The sequence below is a fragment of the Carcharodon carcharias genome, chromosome 13, assembly GCF_017639515.1.
Source record: "Carcharodon carcharias isolate sCarCar2 chromosome 13, sCarCar2.pri, whole genome shotgun sequence".
Taxonomy (NCBI): domain Eukaryota; kingdom Metazoa; phylum Chordata; class Chondrichthyes; order Lamniformes; family Lamnidae; genus Carcharodon; species Carcharodon carcharias.
Genome location: NC_054479.1, coordinates 145,234,043 through 145,249,931, shown reverse-complemented (window position 1 = coordinate 145,249,931; position 15,889 = coordinate 145,234,043).

The following is a 15,889-nucleotide window of genomic DNA, read 5'->3' as shown; positions in this document are numbered from 1 at the left end:
TTGGAGCAGCATAAGATCGCCTGTGCCTCTGCTAGTCTCTGGGTTCCCCCTGACCCTTGGGGTCAGGCACTGCTCTGGCCCCAGGGAAAAAAATCAATTGAAAGAGCTCTCTGACTCAGAGGAGAGTCCTCCTGATGAAACAATCTCCAGAAGATTCTTCTGCTCATTCACATGAGCAGTTCCTGCAGTTAAATCTGAGATGCTGGTTTCAGCTGCAGTTTTAAACCCCGCCCACATCAGCTTGCCTATTAAAAAACAGATTCCCCACTGGCCATGATTCTCACCCTGAAAGCTTATTATTGCCTTCTGAAATTATAATAGCTTCCAAATTGCAGTTTAAAAAACATGGGAGGGTTTCTAACTTTTGGACCTGTCCGTATACCCTATTATTACAAACGGCATGATGACATCATAAATAGTACCCAACGTCATCACGTTCCATAGTATGTTCCACAAAGCAGTGAATGCTCCTGACCTGGGGAGTATTATTCAGTCAATGAAAGCCCATTCAAACTTTCTAAATTTCAATTGCTTAATCTCTTATAAAAACAAACATACTTCTATTCATAAACCCACACCAAAGACAGCTAATCCTTTAATAGCCTCTTTCAGATGTCAATCAAACTGTGAACTCAGAACTCCTCCCCCATTCAGGTAATTATATAACTTTCAGAAAACATGAAGCATTCAGAAAGAGCCCTTAATAAAATGTCAGCAAACAGCTATTGAAACTTTGAGTATAGAGTTTTAAAAGTTCTCAATAACACCAGCAGCCTTTTTTTTTCTTAATTTTTTAAAGGGCTTTGGATTTAGATAACTTCACATCATAATAGTTATACAAACCTTATCAGTCCTTCAGGAGCCTTTACATCTATTCCATAAATTCCTCACTTCCACGCTGTGGGTAAAAGCCCTTGCAACAACCTAAATGAATTGTGTTTGAACTCAACACGAAGCTCAAAGGGCCTTGTTAAGTTTGAGTTTCCCTTGTGTGTGAAAGACCCATGCCCCCTGTCTCCTACCAGCAAAAATTGGATCTGTCGAAAACAGTGGTGGAACTTCCACATCCAAGTCCAACCCACCACTTTGGAAGCTCTGCTGAGTCTCCATGAAAATCCAGTTACTCTGTGAAAATCCAGGTCATAATAAACAAATCATTAATATTAGCAAAAATCAACAGGAATAGTATTTATTATCAATGAACTTCCTGATGCAACCTGTTCTTTGCGAAATAAACTCACAGATATGATGGTGCATCATAAACTCAACTTGCATAAATTTCCCACTGAGAACAAAAGTTCAGTTTCTCTTTGGCTTGTCCTTTCATTTTTGGTGAGGTAACTTTTATAATCAGATGGGAGTAGTCCTTCATATAGGCCTGAATTTTACCTTCGGCATGCAGACATGCATCTGGCTCGCTGGAAGGTAAAATGACGCACGATGATGTTGGGCGTGTGTCCCGAGGTCACTGAGCACTCGCTTGGTATTTCATTCAGCGTGCACGCACTGGACTCAGCCGTGCATCTGCTGATAATCGAAAGGCCTATTAAGGCCATTAAAGACTTAATTAACTTGAAATTTACACTGCCCGTCCAACCTAATGGTTGTCGGGCAGGCGAAAAGACCAAGCGGCCTTTACATTTTTTAGGAAACCTCATCCACCATGAGCAGGATGAGGTATCCTAAAGCTATTACAAATTAAATAAAATCTTTTTTTTGAAATGAAAAACATGTCCCACCTCACGTGACACAGTCAAATGAGGGGACTTGTATCATTGAATTTTGAAAGTATTTATTAATTTTTTCAAAAAGCCCTTCAATCTCCTTGAGGCAGCTCTCTCTCTTCCACGCGTGTGCGATCTCTGCACCAGGCCCACTCTCCCTCCTCTCCCTGCCCGCACAGGTAGTGCTCGATGCTCCCGCTCACGATCCACGCAGGGTGGGCCTTAATTAGCCCACCCACATGACATTGTGGGCAGGATCTTCTGGCCGGTGAGCGGGGGTGGGGCGAAAGAGCGCACTCTCGGCTGAGGGAGTCCCCCTCTCCACCTGCCCGCACAGGGAGTGCACAGCGCTTCCTGGCAGATGTCACGCTGGGCGGGCCTTAATTGGCCCACCCACATAAAATGGCGGCACGACCCCGATTCGGGGCACCAATTGGGGGCGTCTGCCCGCGCCCGCTCCTGCACTTCCCCCCACGATGGGGGAATTTTCCCCTGTTGTGCAGAGCCAATAGTGGGCAGCGTCTGACTCCCCAACAGCCCCTGTACTCTCCTGCTGAGCCCACCCAACGCGGGAACAATTCAGGCCATAGAGACAATAAGGGAAGGAAGCTAAAACCTAGAAATGTCTGTGGACAGCACGCACAAATGAATACTTCACATTTGTACAACAATATTCTGTCTGTTATTTTAACTTGGGGATGAAACCATTTGTTAATAATACTTTCACTAATAAAGCACATGGTCAATAGCACACAAATGCAATCCTGCAAATATCAACAACAGTCATTCCTTGCGCAATGTCACTGTTTCCTGCCAGGTTTATACACCCAATTAGTCACATTTACTTTTCAGCAATCTTTACAGAGAGAAAAAGGATTATAGTCAATAGAAAAAGCAGCATTGAGAAATATAAGGCTCACAAATGTTGAATCTTTAGCACCCTTCTGCCTTGTGAGACAATGGTTTGCACCTTGGTGGTCAACTCTATGTTAAGCATCGCCTGGTGTGTGTCAGGAGCCCCACTCTAACATGGCAATCTCTGCTGCATTTACTGCAGAGGGAGAGAGTGAGCTGAGAGGGTGTAGGATTCACTGGCCTCTGTTTTCTCTGAGAACTTTTCTCAGCCAACTGGGTCTTCTTATTATAACCCTAATTTCTTAATAATCTTATTGAGCAATTTAATGATATCCACAATATCAACTTTAATTTAAATTCGTATTCACTTTATTATTTTTCTTTCTGCCTAACTGTGTTGAAGTGTTACTTTCTGTGTACACCTCGTGGAGTTTTCTTTGTTAATATGTGTATGATCCAGCAGGTGGGGATCTTGATCTTTACAAGAACATTTCACAAGTTTGTGCTTTTCGGGATTTTGTTTGATAATGGCAAAGCCTTTATAATCTTAATTCCAAAGCATTTTCCAAACTATATCAGTGTCTGTGAACATCAAATTATTTTACTAATTTTTACAAGAACACTTGTCTGTCAAATACACTGGCCGGACTTTTCCAGCCGCTCTCTCCAGTCCCTCTGGTCCTGCCGATGTGAATGGGGATTCCAATAGCTCACCGACCACACTGTGGGGAAACCTGCCACAGGAGGGCTGGAAAATTCCGGCCACTGAATCTTGTTGACTCTCCAGTCTATTGGTCAATTGTTTTCTTCCTCATTGGTTACATGTTTTATGTTTTTGTGTTATACTTCTTGCTAATTGGTTCTTTTCTGTCTTCACTATGAACCAGTTTTGTCACCTAAAACGTTTCTCCCCAATTACCTGCCACAAAAAAAGTTTACACAACCCGATTCCATCAAATTCTTCAATGTATGGCAATCCACACTTCCTCACAATCTCACAGTTAAACTTCTTACCTGTAATACACACAGAACTGAAGTCACACAATGAACTAAGCAGCTGTCCCTCATCTTCTGCAAGAAAGACAATGCATTCGGCTGGGCCTTTGAATATTTTAGAATCTGAATATACCATCTCCTGAAAATAACTGAAAAATTATTGTGATAAATTTCTCTGATAGCATTTCCATGATCTCTACTCTCATCAGAAGCTCCCAGGAGTTATTGTGTGACTATTGCTCCAGAGGAGGCCTTGACCTGAAGTTTTTCTCTGCTGTGGTAGGCATACAGTTTAAACACTTCCAAAAACGGTACTGTGCTATCACACATCCAGTTCCCTTCGTTAGCTTGATGTGATAAATTTATGATATCATTAATGCATAAACAGGAGTCAACCCATCCTGTCCATGAACCCTCAGTCTGAGTCAAGGGTAATCAGAGCCCTACATTAAAATGCCTGTAAAAGGGAACTCCTCTGTGACCCAGTCCAACACACAGCCAGTCCACTCCTGCTGCAGCCAGAGACAGTTTCCAGCTTGGACTGCAGGGAATGGCAATATTTTCACAGCTCTCAGAGCATTTAGGCCTCAAATCCACATCTAGGACAGCAGGAACAGTGAGAAAAATGAGAGAGGAAGACAGAGAGAGGGCGAGAGAGAGAGATAAAGAAAAACAATGGGCGAGTGGCATATTGTAAACATGAAAGACATACACAAAATAAGGTAGCAGACAAGAAGAGTTAGAAAAAGTGGAAAAGAGGAAGAGTTAGAGAGGGTGTTATCGTTCAATCTAATCATCCATTGAAGCAGCCAAATGATTGTTAACATCACTAAGTACTAGAGAAAATGAAACGAACCATCAACATCGGAAGATATAGGTAGGGTTCTAAATGAATACTTTGAGTCTATGTTCACAAGTGAGAGGGACGATGTGGGTATGGAAATCAGGCAGAAGGACTGTGATATAATTAAAGAAATTCATAGAAAGGGAGGAGGTTCTAAGTGGTCTGGCAGGATTAAAAGTAGATAAATCTCCAGGCCCAGATGAAATGTATCCCAGGCTGTTGAGTGAAGCAAACGAGGAGATAGCAGGGGCGCTGACAATAATTTTCAATACCTCTCTGGCCACAGGAGAGGTGCTAGAGGACTGGAAGACAGCCAATGTGGTACCGTTATTCAAGAAGGGAGGAAGGGATAAACCAGGAAACTACAGGCCAGTCAGTCTAACCTCAGTGGTGGGGAAAATATTGGAAGCAATTCTGAGGGACAACGTCAGTCTACACTTGGAGAGAGAGGGGTTAATCAAGGAGAGTCAGCATGGTTTTGTTAAGGAGAGGTCATGTCTGACCAATCTGATTGAATTTTTCAAAGAGGTGACCAGATGTGTAGATGAGGGCAATGCATTTGACGTGGTCTACTTGGACTTCAGCAAGGCTTTTGATAAGGTCCCACATGGGAGACTGATAATGAAGGTAAGGGCCCATGGGATCCAAGGCAATTTGGCAAATTAGATCCAGAATTGGCAGAGTAGCAGGAAGCAGAGGGTGATGGTCGAGGGGTGTGTTTGTGCCTGGATGCCTGTGGCCACTGGGGTTCCACAGGGATTGGTGTTGGGTCCCTTGCTGTTTGTGGTATATATAAACAATTTAGACTTGAATGTAGGAGGGTTTATCAGTAAGTTCGCAGATGACACTAAAATTGGTGAGATGGTAAATAGTGAGGAGGACAGTGTTAGATTATGGAAGGATATAGACGGGCTGGTCAGATGGGCTGATCGATGACAAATGGGATTTAATCTGAATAGGTGTGAGGTGATGCACTTGGGCAGGACAAACAAGGTATGAGAATACATGAAGAATGGTAGGACCCTGTGAAGTACCAGGGATCAGAGCGACCTTGGTGCGCATGTCCACTGGTCCCTTAAGATAGTGGGACATGTAAATAAGGTGGTTAAGAAGGCATATGGGATACTTGCCTTTATTAGCCAACGCATAGAATATAAGAGCAGGGATGTTATGCTGGAACTGTATAAAACGCTGGTTAGGCCACAGCTAGAGTATTGCGTGCAGTTCTGGAATCCGCATCATAGGAAGGATGTGATTGCACTAGAGAGAGTGCAGAGGAGATTTACCAGGATATTGCCTGGGCTGGAGAGTTTTAGTTTTGAAACATCACTAAGTACTAGAGAAATGAAACAAACCATCAACATCTGAAGACATAGATAGGGTTCTAAATGAATATTTTGTGTCTGTGTTCACAAGTGAGAGGGACGATGTGGATATGGAAATCAGGCAGAAGGTCTGTGATATAATTCAGTCTGGGGTTATTTTCCCTGGAGCAGAGGAGACTGAGGGGGGACATGACTGAGGTGTATAAAATTATGAGGCGCATAGAAAGGGTAGACAGGAAGGAACTTTTCCTCTTGGTGGAGGGATCAATAACCGGACGCATAGATTTAAGGTAAGGGGCAGGAGGCCTAGAGGGGATGTGAGGAAGAATTTTTTCACCCAGAGGGTAGTGGGAATCTGGAAGTCACTGCCTGAAAGGGTGATAGAGGCAGAAAACCTCATAACATTTAAGAAGTATTTGGATGTGCACTTACGATGCCATGGCATACAAGGTTATGGACCTAGTGCTTGAAAATGGGATTAGGATAGTTAGGAACTTGTTTGACCAGTGCAGACTCTATGGGCCAAAGGGCCTTTTTCTGTGCTGTAAACCTCTATGAATATGACACAACATAAGCCATCAATATATTGTGCCAAACATTTCTGTAACCAGTTAACGAACAGTGTCCAATGTAATTTACCTTACATTTGCCTCCTTAATGTTGATAATAGTTTGTTCTACAAATTGCCGGGAGATAGAAGCAGAGAAATGTGGAAAATGGTAACTAACCATCTATAACCTTAACCAATCCAGTTGGAGGATTGTGAAATTAATAGAGTGAGAGAAGAAAGTGTAAATTAGAGTTTATGAACCCAGTGTCAAACGAGCGACTGAAAGAGAAATAAAGAGAGGGAAAGAAGGATTGAAGAGGGAAAGAGAGAAAAGCGACAAAAAGAAAAATAAATTAAAAAAACATTAAAACTTGAAGGAATGAGACTTCACATTTCCCATAGTTAACTATCGGTGTCAGAGAGATGGATTGGCTGCATTTAACACTTATTACATCTTTAAAAGGACACCTGGAATGAAATGAGCAAGGCTTCTCTTTGTAGCGATTTTATCCTGAATCTACGTGACGGGGACTTTATGCTGTGAAATATACCTGAATAGGGAGCGAGACAGTGAGATGCTGTCTTCAGGAATCGAATGTCATGGGTGGAATTTTGTGTTTCCCTGCCTACGGGTTTGTAGGCAGGTTGGTGGGGGGGGTGAGTGTAAAATTTCTCGCATGACATTTTCACTAGGGTCCCGCCCACACCCGACCTCTCTGAAATTTTATGTTGGATGGGCAAGGCCGAGGCAGGCCCAACCACCCTCTCCCCAATCAAGGCCCTTAAGTAACCAATTAGTGAATGTTTAAGGGCTGCTCCCACCCAGCCTCAATTTTCAGGCTGGCAAGAGGAGTTCAGGGGCAGGGGGGAGGCCTGAAAATTAACCCTGTTCAGGGCTGGGGGGGTAAGTGGGGGAGGGGCCTCAATTAGCAGCCTCCTTTTAACATTGGGCACCCCGTCCCCAAAAAGGTCTCACTCCTGTGGGTGCTCCAACTCCCTCTGTCCACCACCTCCCCTCCGTGCAACCCCCCCTCACCCCCCTGCACCCCCACCCTCCTCCCCCAGGCCTCAATGACCCTCCCCACCTGAGCCCGCCAAATCTTGCCTGGTGCTTCCAAGGACTGAGGCTCTGGAGACTGGTTGCAGTTCCAGTCCTGTCCACTGTGGTTTCTGGTATTGCAGGGACTTTTTTTTATTCATTCACAGGATGTGGGCTTCGCTGGCTGGGCCAGCATTTCTTGCCCATCCCTAGTTGCCCTTGAGAAGGTGGTGGGGAGCTGCCTTCTTGAACCGCTGCAGTCCATGTGGTGTAGGTACACCCACAGTGCTGTTAGGGAGGGAATTCCAGGATTTTGACCCAGCCGCAGTGAAGGAACGGTGATGTATTTCCAAGTCAGGATGGTGAGTGACTTGGAGGGTAACTTCTAGGTGGCCATGTTCCCATGTGTCTACTGCCCTTGTCCTTCTAGACGGTAGTGGTCATGGGTTTGGAAGATGCTGTCTAAGGAGCCTTGGTGAATTCCTGCGATGCATCTTGTAGATGGTACACACTGCTGCTACTGTGTGTCGGTGGTGGAGCGAGCGAATGTTTGTGGATGTGGTGCCAATAAAGCGGGTTGCTTTGTCCTGGATGGTGTCAAGCTTCTTGAGCATTGTGAGAGCTGCACTCATCCAGACAAGTGGACAGTATTCCATCACACTCCTGGCTTGTGCCTTGTAGATGGTGGACAGGCTTTGGGGAGTCAGGAGGTGAGTTACTTGCTGCAGGATTCCTAGCCTCTGACCTGCTCTTGTAGCCATGGTATTTATATGGCTAGTCCAGTTCTGTTTCTGGTCAAATGTAACCCCCAGGATGTTGATAGTAGAGGATTCAGTGATGGTAATGCCATTGAACATCAAGGGGCGATGGTTGGATTCTCCCTTATTGGAGATGGTCATTGCCTGACACTTGTGTGGCGCGAATGTTACTTGCCACTTGTCAGCCCAAGCCTGGATATTGTCCAGGTCTTGTTGCATTTGGACATGGACTGCTTCAATATCTGAGTCACAAATGGTGTGGAACATTGTGCAATCATCAGCGAACATCCCCACTTCTGACCTTATGATGGAAGGAAGGTCATTGATGAAGCAGCTGAAGATGGTTGGGCCGAGGACACTACCCTGAGGAACTCCTGCAGTGATGTCCTGGAACTGAGATGACTGACCTCCAACAACGACAACCATCTTCATTTATGCTAGGTATTCTCCAACCAGCGGAGAGTTTTCCCCCTGATTCCCATTGACTCCGGTTTTGCTAGGGCTCCTTGATGCCACACTCGGTCAAATGCTGCCTTGATGTCAAGGGCAGTCATTCTCACCTCGCCTCATGAGTTCAGCTCTTTTGTCCATGTTTTAACTAAGGTTGTAATGAGGTCAGGAGCTGAGTGGCCCTGGCAGAACCCAATCTGGGTGTCAGTGAGCAGGTTATTGCTAAGCAAGTGCCTCTTGATAGCACTGTTGATGACCCCTTCCATTACTTTACTGATAACTGTTGGGGCAGTAATTGGCTGTGTTGGATTTGTCCTGCCTTTTGTGTACAGGACATACCTGGGCAATTCTCCACATAGCCGGGTAGATGCCAGTGTTGTAGCTGTACTGGAATAGCTTGGCTAGGGGCGTGGCAAGTTCTGGAGCATAAGTCTTCAGTACTATTGCCAGAATATTGTCAGGGCCCATAGCCTTTGCAGTATCCAGTGCCTTCAGCTATTTTTTGATATCACGTGGAGTGAATCGAATTGGCTGAAGACTGGCATCTGTGATGCTGGGAGCCTCCGGAAAAGTCAAGATGGGTCATCCACTGGACACATCTGGCTGAAGATTGTAGCAAATGCTTCAGCCTTATCTTTTCCACTGATGTGCTGGACTCTCCCATCATTGAGGATGGGGATACTTGTGGAGCCTCCTCCTCCAGTGAGTTGTTTAATTGTCCACCACCATTCATGACTGGATGTGGCAGGACTGTAGAGCTTAGATTTCATCTGAAACAAAAACAAAAATACCTGGAAAAGCTCAGCAGGTCTGACAGCATCTGCAGAGAGGAACACAGTTAACGTTTCGAATCTCTGAGTTCTGTTGAAGAGTCATACGGACTCGAAACATTAACTGTGTTCCTCTCCGCAGATGCTGTCAGACCTGGTGAGTTTTTGTAGTTATTTTTATTTTTGTTTTGGATTTCCAGCATCCGCAACATTTTGCTTTTATCTTAGATTTCATCCATTGGTTGTGGGTTCGCTTAGTTCTGTCTGTCACTTGCTGATTATGCTGTTTGGCACACAAGCAATCCTGTGTTGTAGCTTCAGTGGGGTTGACACCTCATTTTTAGGTATGTCTGGTGCTGCTCCTGGCATGCCCTCCTGTACTCTTCATTGAACCAGGGTTGATCCCCTAGCTTGATGGTAATGGTAGAATGGGGGATATGCTGGGCCATGAGGTTACAGATTGTGTTCGAGTACAATTCTGCTGCTGCTGATGGCCCACAATGCCTCATGGATGCCCAGTCTTGAGTTGCTGAATCTGTTCGAAATCTATCCCATTTAGCATGGTGGTAGTGCCACACAACACGTTGGAGGGGATCCTCAATGTGAAGGCGAGATTTCATCTCCACAATGACTGTGCGGTGATAACTCCTATTGATACTGTCATGGACAGAAGCATCTGCAGCAGGCAGGTTGGTGAGGATGAGGTCAAGTATGTTTTTCCCTCTTGTTGGTTCCCTCACCACCTGCCCCTGACCCAGTCTAGCAGCTATGTCCTTTAAGATTCGGCCAGCTCAGTCAGTAGTGGTACCACTGAGTCACTCTTGAAGCCCCCCACCCAGAGTACATTCAGCACCTTTGCCACCTTCAGCGCTTCCTCCAAGCGGTGTTCAACATGAAAGAGCACCGATTCATCAGCTGAGGGAGGGCGGTATGTGGTAATCAGCAAGAGGTTTCCTTGCCCATGTTTGACTTGATACCATGAGACTCATGGGGTCTGGAGTCGATGTTGAGGACTCCCAGGGAAACTCCCTCCTGACTGTATACCACTGTGCTGCCACCTCTGCCGAGTCTGTCCTGCCGGTGGGACAGGACATACCCTGGGATGGCGATGGTGGTGTCTGGGACATTGAAAGCAGCCAGCCAATCAGACTGACAGGCAGCTGTTGGAGGCGGGCCTTCCTCCTGACTGAGGGGTGGAAGTCCTGCCCCCAGCCAATTATTGGACCATGAGATGTCTGCGGAGCAGCCAGTGTGGGTGGGGATGTGTTTGCTGCTCACTTCTGGGATGGTGAGACAGGAAGATCTGCCATCTGAAATATTCCTGGCACATGAACCCAACTTTGACAGAAGTTCACGGTTTCCACATATAATCACATCTGAATCGTCTGAAGCTGCTGTGGTGTTTGAACATAAACAAGGACCAATGCCATTAACCACACCAATAACAAGGACATTTTGCTCAGTAATGATTTTCTGTCATGAGGACTCGAAACGTCAACTCTTTTCTTCTCCGCCGATGCTGCCAGACCTGCTGAGTTTTTCCAGGTAATTCTGTTTTTGTTTATGATTTTCTGTTACCAGTTGGTGTTCAGTGAAACTAGTCAGTCATGACATTTTTAAGGAATATTGAACAAAATATAGTTAATGAATTAAATTATTGCCTTGACTTGGTAAAACGAGCCTGGACACTGGGAAAACAAATTCCGAGGGCAGGATTTTTTGTCTTGTGGGAGGCCGTGTGCCCAACCCAATCGGGAGTCAATCAGTGCGCGATGATGTCAGGCAAGCATCCCAAAGTTATCGTGCATTGTTGCGATCTTTCAGTGGACGGGTGTGTGTGAGAGTTGGCAGCACACCCACCGGCAACTCAGAGGCCTGTTAAGGCCCTTAAACAAGTAATGAATTTGTATTTTTTACTGCCCGCTCAGCTGTTCGGTTAGCAGGCAGGCGAAAAGGCCAAGTGGCCGATGCATTTTCTACGAAGCCCCATCCACAGGCGGGATGAGGTTTTCAATGGTAAATAAATAAACGATAAAAAAATGTAACATCGTTTTTAATATGTCCCTCTTCATGTGACTGACACACATATGGGACACACATTTCCCCCAACTTAGTCTACTGCATTCGTTGCTCCCAATGTGGTCTCCTCTACATTGGAGAGACCAAACGTAAACTGGGCGACCGCTTTGCAGAACACCTGCGGTCTGTCCGCAAGAATGACCCAAACCTCCCTGTCGCTTGCCATTTTAACACTCCACCCTGCTCTCTTGCCCACATGTCTGTCCTTGGCTTGCTGCATTGTTCCAGTGAAGCCCAACGCAAACTGGAGGACCAACACCTCATCTTCCGACTAGGCACTTTACAGCCTTCCGGACTGAATATTGAATTCAACAACTTTAGTTCGTGAGCTCCCTCCCCCATCCCCACCCCCTTTCTGTTTCCCCCTTCCTTTTTTTTCTCCAATAAATTATAAAGATTTTCCTTTTCCCACCTATTTCCATTATATAAAAAAAACAAAAAAAAAATAACACCCCCACTAGAGCTATACCTTGAGTGCCCTACCATCCATTCTTAATTAGCACATTCGTTTAGATAATATCACCAACTTTAACTTTAACACCTATGTGTTCTATTGTACTATTGTCGTTGACATCTTTTGATGATCTGCTTCTATCACTGCTTGTTTGTCCCTACAACCACACACCCCCCCCCACCTCTCTGTCTCTCTATCTCTCCGCCCCCCACACACACACCTTAAACCAGCTTATATTTCAACTCTTTCTTGGACTCGAACTCAAGTTCTGTCGAAGGGTCATGAGGACTCGAAACGTCAACTCTTTTCTTCTCCGCCGATGCTGCCAGACCTGCTGAGTTTTTCCAGGTAATTCTGTTTTTGTTTTACACATATGGGAACATGTTTATATTATTTGCGAAATCTTTATTTCTCATTTTAAAAATCTTCAGCTCCCTGAGCTAGCCCTGAGCCTTCAGGGAGCTGTCAGTACACGTTCCCCCACGCATGCGCAGACTTCAGAGCTCGCACTCCTCCACTCCCACCCCGGCAGCGCTGAGGCTCTCAGTGCACGTTTCACACTGGCTGCCCGTTAAGTAGCCAACGGGCATGAAATCGTGGTCGGAGCCCGATCGCGGGCGGTGGTCTGTTTTTCAGCTCTTCCCAGGCCCACCTGCCATACCCACCCGACAAAGGGAAAATCCTCCCCCCCACCAAGAACCAGCAAGGCTCCAATTTCACCTTCGATGCAAAATCAGTTGGAAATTGAACAGACGAACAGGTAATTAACAAAAGGAACTGAAAATTCCATTTGAGAAACAGATCAGGGACACGACAGGTGAATAACCCCCACTAGCCTGGATGAGTGCAGCTCCCACAACACTCAAGAAGCTCGACACTATTTAAGACAAAGCAGCCCCGCTTGATTGGCACCACATCCACAAACATTCACTCCCTCCAACACCGACGCACAGTAGCAGCAGTGTGTACCATCTACAAGATGCACTGCAGGAATTCATGGGGAGGTGGTGGCATAGTGGTATTGTCACTGGGCTAGTATTCCAGAGACCGAGGGTAATGCTCTGGAGACCTGGGTTCAAATCAGATGGTGAAATTTGAATTCAGTAAAAATCTGGAATTAAAAGTCTAATGATGACCATGAAACCATTGCTGATTGCAGCAAAAACCCATCTGGATCACTAATGTCCTTTAGGGAAGGAAATCGTCCACCCTTACATGGCCTGGCTTTTTTATCACCCCAGGGCAATTAGGGATAGGCAATAAATGCTAGCTTAGGCAGTGACAACCCATATCCCATGAACAAATATTTAAAAAAAAATTCACCAAGGCTCTTTCGACAGCACCTTCCAAATCCATGACTACTACCATCTAGAAGGATAAGGGCAGCAGTTGGATGGGAACACCACCACCTGGGAGCTCCCCTCCAAGTCACTCACCATCCTGACTTGGAAATATATCGCCATTCCTTCACTGTCACTGGATCAAAATCCTGGAACTCCCTCCCTAACAGCACTGTGGGTGTACCTACACCACATGGACTGCAGTTGTTCAAGAAGGCAGCTCACCACCACCTTCTCAAGGGCAATTACAGATGGGCAATAAATGCTGGTCTAGCCAGCAAAGCTGAAATCCTGTGAATGAATGAAAAAAAAACAGGTTATTGGCTTTGTAAACGGTATCAACTCTAAGGCTGAGAATGCGTGTAGTTAAACACGATATTTTCAATTTTATAGCACTCTATCACATTTAAGCATCTCAAAGAGATTCACACAATGAAGTACTGTTGGGCAGGTTGCAGAATCTGATGCCACGTCTTCAGGGCAAGAGTACTATTGTATCAACAGGAACCTCAAAGTTCAGTGAAATTGTTGAAACATATGGACAATAGATTGTGCAATTTCTGATTTTCATTGGGTATTGGTTTTTAAAATGGCTGCAATACAATACTTCAATTGAGAAAATACCTCTTGTCAGTGCAGCCACCAACAACCAGTCTATCTGCAGAACAAGCTCATAAGCGGCACAGCCAAATGCAGAGAGGGTAAATCCCATTTATTCTATTGCTATTGGGGTGTAATGTAAGTTCTGGCCAACCTATCACAGTGTGTAAATGTAGTTTTGGAAAAATACAAAGGAGGGAAAATTTTCACTTTTAACATTTTGCACATGTGCCCTTTGGGTGTAATTTTAACCCGGAGGCATGTGTGAGTTTTGGATGTGGAGAGAAGAGTTAAATCAGCAGAAGTGCAAAAGTTTTGGGAAGCTGACTCCAAACTGCAAACTTCTGCATTTCACTCGGGTGCTTGAGGCTGGTTGCATGCAGCCCGTGGGAGATTTGTCTATTAACGTATGGGAATCACTCAATTGGAGCAAATACTTCAGCACAAGTTTTAAGTTTAATGGAACATCCACAGGTGTCCTGGCTTTCCCAAAACTCACTGTTAAAAACAAGGTGAGGGCACAACAGCAAGTGAGGAGGTTGGTTAAAATTTCTTGAAGTACAGCAATAAACATTCAGCACTCACAGTTGCTTTCTCACCTACCAGTGGAAAGGTTGTAACTTTAGTTGATAGTTAACTTTCTGTACTTTCAAATGTGTCTGAATCACATCAGAATGGTGGCACCTTGGCTGTTTTATTGACCTGGAGTGAGGAGCAAAATGACTGCTTGCTGCTGAATATCATCAATGTTACGTTGAACAGGCATCAGTTAATTGCATATCACAATCCCCATACTCGGGGAGATGTAATGCAGCCCCCAGAATGTTTGATTATCATATTGGTTCTTGTTTGCTGCTCTCTCCACTCCACCACTGTCATGACTATATTCCCACTTTCCTGGAACTCCTTTTCCTTGATGCCTCTGCCATGTTACATCCTTCACTTTTCCCTTTGCCCATCCTAACTCCTTTCTTCCATTTTCTTTCTGTACAACAGGAATGCTAGAAAATGCCAGTTGTTAACTGGACAATGCTGACTGCTTCAAATACAAATAAATAGACAGCAAAGCTATTGAGGAACAACTAGTAAACAGCAAAAAAGGGAACTAACGAACAAACATAAAGCACCAAAAAGCCATCACATTTCAGAAAGATTTTCAATATTAAAAAATGGATTTTATTAATCATATATTGAACAATATTGCACAGCAGATGCACAAAAGTCTGAAGATGTGTTTCTAATAGATGCAATGCACTGATGCAGAATAGCTCTTCTATCAGCAGCATCAAAATAGCATAGTGACATGGATAACAAAATCCCCACTAGGGTTCAAAGATCACTGCTGCTTTTTGTCAAGTAAGTTAGCTTGTTAACATCAGGGTATATATGAATTTATATTGAGTGGGACAATTTGACCATTTTTATGATTGTTTCTGAAAAACACGCTTTTTCACAACTTATTTGAAGACAAGTAGAAAGACCACACACTGAGGCAACACGTGAGAACCATTTATACAGCTGAAAACTATCACAGCATACTTTTACTTTGTGTATTATGACCTGTATAAAAATACCACATTAAACTCAGATGGCTCCTTCTGAAATATGACAGTAGTAGAAAAATCAAAAATATTATTTTAACCAAGGTATTTTGATTTTCTCCCTGGCCAACCATTAAATGAAAATGCTTGATAAGACAGTAGAATTCTTGTGTATGGGTTTCCATTTCTATTGAGATTGAGAAAAGATCGCTTGTTCAAAGTGAGTTTCATTATTGGTGTTTCTACCTCTGACTAAAACAGAATTTGTGGTAATTCGCAGCTAACTGCATATATTTTAGGTTAACTAATATCTGGAGAGAATTAGCTATGATAAGCACACATTATTAACTCAACTGGATTGGGGTTGGACTAATCTGTAGAAATTTTCAGTATTTTCAAAATTCTAATATTTTACCATTGATCTTCAAGCCTACGTCAAATTGATTTTAAATGGATCAGTTTACTTAAATTTTTGTTTAAATCATGTGTTTAGTCTCAATTGAACAGAGGGAAATGTGAAATTGACAGTGATAAATTATAAATTTCCTAAATGCCCAAGCTGTT